We start from the raw sequence: 7500 nt of genomic DNA, 5'->3' as shown, positions 1-7500 counted from the left end.
TCACCAAAGTAGCAAAAACCAGTACAAGGTCAAACCCTGAATTGTGTTCTACCTTGTTTCTCCTGCTGACATAAATAGACATTTTGGCCTGCCCAATGATAAAATTCAGCAGTTGACACTTATTCCTCTGCTTCCTTGTGTATTTAAAACCAAGAATAAAAATTTCCATTGAAAATTGTTCATTAAAAAGACCAAACAATCTTTTTAAAATCGAAAATAAAGACTCTAAGTGTGTACAATGCATAAAAGCATGAAAAACAGTTTCTCTTTGTGTGCAAAAAGGGCAATCATGACTCACTTCAGGATTTAAAACACAAATAAAAGAATTGACAGCAACTGCGCCATGTAAAACTCTCCATTGCAAATCCCCAACCCTTTTATTTAATGGGGACTTGTAAAGTGCTCTCCAGTGTGGTTTGACTTGCTGTTCTACTTGTAGAACAGCATGCCATGGTGTATTCACTCTAGCTTCAAGGCACTTACTATTCAAAAATTTCACACAAAGATTATAAAATATTTTTCCAGACGCTTGACGTGGCCCCAGAAACATGACATCATCATTTTTCAAAAAAGCATTTGAAACTTCAGAAGATACAGTAAAACATGGTATTAGATCCCTCTCATTAGGACTAAGTAGATCCTTTTTGTACTGATCCAGCAACCTTAAACTCCCTTCTGTCAACTGGGACTGTAGTTCTAAAAGGAATCTTGCAGCTACACGAATGGATCTCATTCCCAGGTGCTCAGCCACTACCTCAGGATTCTCAAAACCTGGGCCTGCCAGATTCAAGAGATCCTTCAAAGTGATGATCCCAGCCTTTAAAAACATCTCAGAAAAGGAAGTAAACTGCTTCTCTTGTGTGAAGTCCAGGAGTGAGCCATATATAAGTGGCTCCTTCAGTAGCCAAAACAGAGAATCTGTATTAAGCGGTCTATAGACCTTTAAAAAGTTCCAAACCTTAAAAGTATTCCAGTAAAAAACAGGGAATTTATTTAAATCCATCATGGAAGGGTTCATCCAAAAGAGGGTTCTGTCCAATCCCAGGCCCTTAAATGTCCTCAGGATCGCACAGGCCACAACTTTCCAGCTAGAGTCTACGGTGCCCTCCAGCAGTCTCTGTATGAATTGGAGCCTGAAGGCTGCAGTTCTACTTTGCAGGTGAACCAGCCCTTGTCCACCTTCATCCTTAGGCAAAAACAGTACACCTTGTTGAACCCAGTGTAGACCATCCCAAAAAAATCAACTAATATTGATTGTACTTTGGACAGAAACTGTACAGGAGGGTCTATACAGGCAAGCCTATGCCAAAGGGATGAAGCCACCAGGTTATTTACTATTAGAACACGCCCTCTATAGGACAATTGCTTAACCAAGAAATTCCACCTACTGAGACGGCCCTTAATCTTTTCAATAGTTCCCTCAAAATTTTTTTGTTTAAAACTTTCATCACCCAGGAAAACCCCCAGATATTTAAAACCATCCCTGGACCATGTTAAGCCTCCTGGGAGGCATGGTGCACCATGAAACCACTTACCAGCCAACAAAGCCACACTCTTCGCCCAGTTAACTCTGGCAGAAGATAAAATGTTAAAATCATCGAAAACTTCAACCATACTGTCTACATCCCTTTGGTTTCCAACCAGAATGGCCACATCATCAGCATAAGCTGATAACTTAAAAGAACAAACACAATCAGGAAGAGTTACACCCTGCAGTTTGGCTCTCAACTGAATTAAAAGAGGCTCAATGGCCAAAGAATACAACATGCCAGAAAGGGGACATCCTTGTCTAATTCCCCTTAAAACTTTAAAAGGAGCACACAAGTCCCCATTAATTTTTAAAATACTTTCACAGTCACAGTACAGAGCTCTAATTTTCTTTATAAAATCAAGGTTAAAACCAAAAGCAGTTAAAACACTCCATAAATAATTATGCTCAATTCTGTCAAAAGCCTTTTCCTGATCGACTGAGACCAGGCCAAAGTCCAAATTTAGAAGTTTTCCAATTTCTAAAATATCTCTAATAAAACCAATGTTATCATAAATGAGCCTGCCTGGCACACAATAGGTCTGATCAGGTTCAATTACATCTCTCAACACTTCCCTGAGCCTGTTTGCGAGAACTTTTGAGAGTAGCCGATATTCTACACAGAGGATAGATACAGGTCTCCAGGACCTTATGTCCTTCAGATCCCCCTTCTTAGGCAGCAATGTCAGGATTGCTCTTCGACAACTGAGTGGCAATCGCCCCTTGGCCAAGCTGTCCCTCAACACAGCCAGTAGGTCTGCACCTATTTCTGGCCAAAAGGACTTGTAAAACTCAACCGGCAAACCATCAATACCCGGTGCTTTGCCACACTCCATGCTCTGGAGGGCTTTGTCCAACTCAACCAGGGTAATCACCCTTCCCAGATCCTGATTTGCCTGCCCAGAAACCTTGGGTAGATTCGTGAGAAAGGGACTGTCCGGAGCCTGCTCATAGGAGATTTCACTCCTATACAAATCCTGAAAGAACTCAACTGCTCTCCTCTGAATATCATCATGGTTGGTCAAGAGATTTCCATTTCCAGAAACAAGACCATGTATAAGCCTTTTCTGGCCATTTTTCTTTTCCAGATTAAAAAAGAATTTAGAAGGTGCATCCATTAATTCTGCACTCTGGAATCGAGACCTGACCAGAGCTCCTTGTGCTTTAATGCCCAGCAAGTCAGTTAAAAGATTCTTCTTTCTTTTTAAATTTTCCATATATAAACAATCTCTAGTGACTCCAGCTAACCTTTGGAGTTCCATTATTTCATTTTCCAAGGTTTTCATACGCTGAGCTATGTCTCTTATGACATGTGAAGTATATTGCTGACACAATTGTTTTATTTGAGCCTTGCCAAAATCCCACCATTGCTGCAAAGACTGAAAAGTGGATTTTGTGGTTCTAAAATCCCTCCAAAAAAACTTAAAAACATCCCTAAAAAGAACATCATTGTTAGGACTGGGACTGTTTTGGCCTCTAGAGGCCGCTGTTATTTCCTTTTCGTGTCATGTTTGTTTTGGCCTCTAGAGGCCGCCACTGTTCCTGTGTTTTGTGTTTGGGTTAATTGCCTGTTTAGTCCTGATTATTTTCACCTGTGTTCAATTTAGTTTGTGTATTTATACCCCCTGAGTTCAGTCCTCTTGTCACGGAGTCTTTGTGCTGTTATGTTTATCTCTAGTTTCCTCTGTACTGTGTTCTTTGTTTTGCACTTTGCTTTTCTTTTGGATTTAGTAGTGACTGTGTTTTTGGATCTTCTGAGCTTTTGCATTTTTGCCTTTTCCTTTTTGGACTTTGAACTTTTGGATATTTTATTTTTCCCTTTGTCTTCCCAGTGTTGGATTATACTCTTTGGTTTTTTTTGTTTTGTTTTTTGTTTTGCCCTGGATTGTATATAGTGTATATAATATAAATAAACCTTTTGATACTTTTTCTACTTCCGCCTCACGCCTCTGCATTTGAGTCATCCCCCTGGTGGCCTAGTGGGGGTTTGCTGGATTATCACACCAATGAACCAGGTTCGAATCCCAGCAAAACCCTAACAGAAAGACTCCGTCATGACCGACTCAGCAGAGGCTGCTTCAACTGTCTACCCGGCCAACCTTCAGGGAATTATGGCAGCTTTGACACGCTTTGGAGTGACCATGGACGCTCATGGACGTACGCTCACCAGCCAACGTGAGGCCCTTGCTTGCCACGAGGAACTGCTTCAGCAAATTGGGAAAACCCTGGCACAGCTGACATCTCTGCCTGCATCTCCTGATCCTGCTCCAGTGCCTCCTGCCATGCTGCCTTCTTCACCTCGCGAACCCAGCCTTCCTGCACCACAGAGGTATGATGGCAAGCACAGTGAGTGCCAATAGTTCCTTACCCAGTGTCAACTCACCTTTGAGCTTCAGCCTACCACCTACACTACGGATCGCCGCAAGATTGCCTTTGTGATAACCTTATTAGCTGGTAAGGCGCAAGCCTGGGCTACTGCTATCTGGCAGAGACAGGGACCTGAGTGCCTTGATTTCCAGCTGTTTTCTGAAGAGATGCTTAGGGTCTTCGATCAGGCAGACATTAGTACCAACGCAGCCCGAAAGCTCATGTCCATCCGGGAAGGAGGAAGCGTCGCAGATTACGCCATCTCGTTCCAGACGCTCGCAGCAGTAAGTGGATGGAACGAGACTGCCTTGGTGTCAGCCTTCCACCATGGTCTGTCTGACCCCATCAAGGACGGTCTGGCCTCTATTGGATGCCCAAGTGACCTCGAAACTCTCATCTCACATGCTATTCGTCTGGACAACAGGATTAGAGAACGCCACCAAGTCTTGAGCCCCCCCAGCCTCCCTACCTCTACCTGGAACCCGTCTACCTCCTTCAGTGACCATCCAGAACCCATGCAAGTGGGTCGTACTCGCCTCTCCGCATCTGAGAGGGAGCGCAGAAGGAGGGACAAGTGCTGCATCTACTGTGGCAAGCCTGGTCACTTCCGAGCATCATGTCCCGAACTCTCGGGAAAAGGACCGCCCCGTCCAGCCGAGGGAGGGTTGTGACGGGGCCTACCCTCTCTCCCGGACTCCCTGGCCAAGGAATCTACATCCCGGTCTCCATCTCCTGGGGTGAGTCTGTCCATTCTTGTCAAGCTTTGTTAGACTCAGGGGCGGCTGGGAACTTTATGGATATTCACTTCGCCCAAAGTATCAATGTTCCGACTGCACCTCTTGAAGTCCCACTGTCTGTGTCTGCCCTCGATGGCCAAGCATTAGGTGATGGAAGAGTCACCCAAGTTACTTCTCCAGTCTTCCTCCAGTCTCAAGGTCACAAGGAAGAAATATCCCTGCACCTGATTCCTTCACCTGAGTTCCCAGTTATTCTAGGCCTTCCTTGGCTTACTCGCCACAACCCTCGCATAGACTGGGTAACAAGCCAGGTTGTGGAATGGGGCCCTGCATGCCATGCCTCTTGTCTGCTCTCTAGCTCTCCTGTGTCTCCTGCCGAGCCCCCTGATCTCACCGAGTTATCTCAAGTTCCCACAGAGTACTGGGATCTCAAGGAGGTATTCAGCAAGAGCAGGGCCGCCGTTCTTCCTCCGCACTGGGCCTACAACTGTGCCATCAACTTGCTCCCTGGGACTACCCCTCCTCATGGCAGACTGTTTTCCCTCTCTCAGCCAGAATGCAAGGCCATGGAGGAATACCTCAAAGACGCCCTGGTCTCTGGGTTCATTCGACCCTCCACCTCACCTGCTGGTGCCGGCTTCTTCTTTGTCGGCAAGAAGGATGGGGGGCTCCGACCATGTATTGACTACAGGGGCCTGAACAAGATCACTGTGCGCAACCAATATCCCCTTCCGCTGATGTCCACAGCTTTCGACCTGCTCCAAGGCGCCACTGTCTTCACCAAGTTGGACCTACGGAACGCATACCACCTCATCTGTATCCGACAGGGAGACGAGTGGAAGACTGCCTTTAACACCCCGTCTGGGCATTACGAATACCAGGTGATGCCCTTCGGACTCACCAACGCACCAGCTGTTTTTCAGGCCCTAATCAACGACGTCTTAAGGGACATGATTAACCTGTACGTTTTTGTCTACCTCGACGACATCCTTATCTTTTCCAAGACCGTGCAGGAGCACCGCCACCATGTCCGCCAGGTTCTCCAGAGGCTGCTACAGAACAATCTGTTCGCCAAGGCCCAGAAAATTGATGCGAATTTCATGTTCTCGAGGTCTCCTTTCTGGGATTTTATTGTACGGACTAGGCCAACTCCAAATGGACCCCTGCCAAGACCCCTGGCCGTCCGGGACTGGCCTACTCCCAAGTCCGTTAAGGAGGTTCAGCAGTTCTTAGGATTCGCTAACTTTCTACTGCAAGTTCATCAGGAACTTCAGTTCTGTAGCAGCACCCATGTCGGACCTCACCAAAGGGACAGGGTGGATCTTATGTCTGGTCTCCTCAGGCGGAAAAGGCGTGTTCAAAGACCTCAAGGACCCGCTTCTGCACGGCACCCATTCTGGTCCTCCCGGACACCTCCCAACCATTCATCGTGGAGGTGGGACGCCTCGGACAGTGGTGTCGGCACGGTGCTCTCTCAACATTCAGAAGGAAAGCTGCACCCCTGCGCTTACTTCTCCCCACCGCCTGAGTCCTGTGGAGTCCCGGTACGATGTGGGGGATCGAGAACTGCTAGTGGTCAAACTGGCCCTTGAGGAGTGGAGGCACTGGCTGGAGGGAGCGCAACATCCATTCCTGGTTTGGACTGACCACAAGAACCTGGAGTACTTCCAGCAAAGCCAAGAGACTGAACCCTCGACAGGCTAGGTGGGCCCTGTTTTTCAGTCGGTTTGACTTCACCCTCTCGTACTGCCCCAGCTCCAAGAACACCAAACTGACGCACTGTCCAGCTGTTCTCTGCCACTAACAGGGAGAGTGAAGTCAGGCCTATTATCCCTGTGTCCCGGATTGTGGCCCCCTGTCCGCTGGGGTATTGAGGAGGCTGTCCGACGAGCCCAACGCCAGGACCCCGGTCCTGGGACGGGGCCACTGGGCCTCTTGTACGTCCCACATCAAGCCTGGGCCAAGGTTCTCCAGTGGGGTCACTCTTCCCCTCTCACCGCCCCACCCGGGAGCTCGGAGGACCCCTGGACTTCCTGAAAAGATGCTTCTGGTGGCCTAACATGGAGAAGGAAGTAAGGTCATTTGTCCTGTCCTGTGAGGTTTGCACCAGAACCAAGAACCCACGACAGCATCCCCAAGGGTCTCCTGCATCCTCTGACCATTCCCCGGCGTCCCTGGGTCCCACGTGGCAGTCGACTTCATCACGGGTCTCCCTGAGTCACAAGGTAACACGGTCATTTTGGTCATAGTTGACAGATTCTCCAAGGCCTGCGCTTCATACCACTGTGCAAAACTCCCCTCTGCTCTTGAAACAGCGAACTTATGTTTAATCATGTCTTCCGAGTCTTTGGTCTCCCCACAGGACATCGTCTCAGACTGAGGGCCCCAGTTCTCCCTCCGAGTGTGGCACGGGTTCTGCAAGGTCATCGGAGCCACTGCCAGCCTCTCCTCTGGGTTTCACCCACAGTCCAATGGTCAGACGGAGAGGCTCAACCAGGACCTGGAAACCACCCTGCGAGGCCTGGCTATGGATAACCCGACATCGTGGAGCACCTGGCTGCCATGGGCTGAGTACGCCCACAACACCCTGCAGTCATCGGCCACCAAGCTGTCGCCATTCCAGTGCCAATTCGGGTTCCAGCCACCTCTGTTCCCGGACCAGGAGGAGGACGCGGGGGTGCCCTCGGTCAACCAATATGTGAGACGGTGTCGCAAGACCTGGAGCAAGGTCAGGAAGACCCTCATACATACCTCCAGAACCAACCAGACTCAGGCCAACCGCCATAGAAGACCTGCACATGCTTTCCGCCCTGGGCAGCGGGTTTGGCTGTCCACTAAGGACCTTCCGCTGCAGGTGGAGAACCGCAA

Source organism: Neoarius graeffei, chromosome 10 (genome assembly GCF_027579695.1).
Source record: "Neoarius graeffei isolate fNeoGra1 chromosome 10, fNeoGra1.pri, whole genome shotgun sequence".
Classification (NCBI taxonomy): Eukaryota; Metazoa; Chordata; class Actinopteri; order Siluriformes; family Ariidae; genus Neoarius; species Neoarius graeffei.
Note: the sequence above shows the minus strand (reverse complement) of the source record.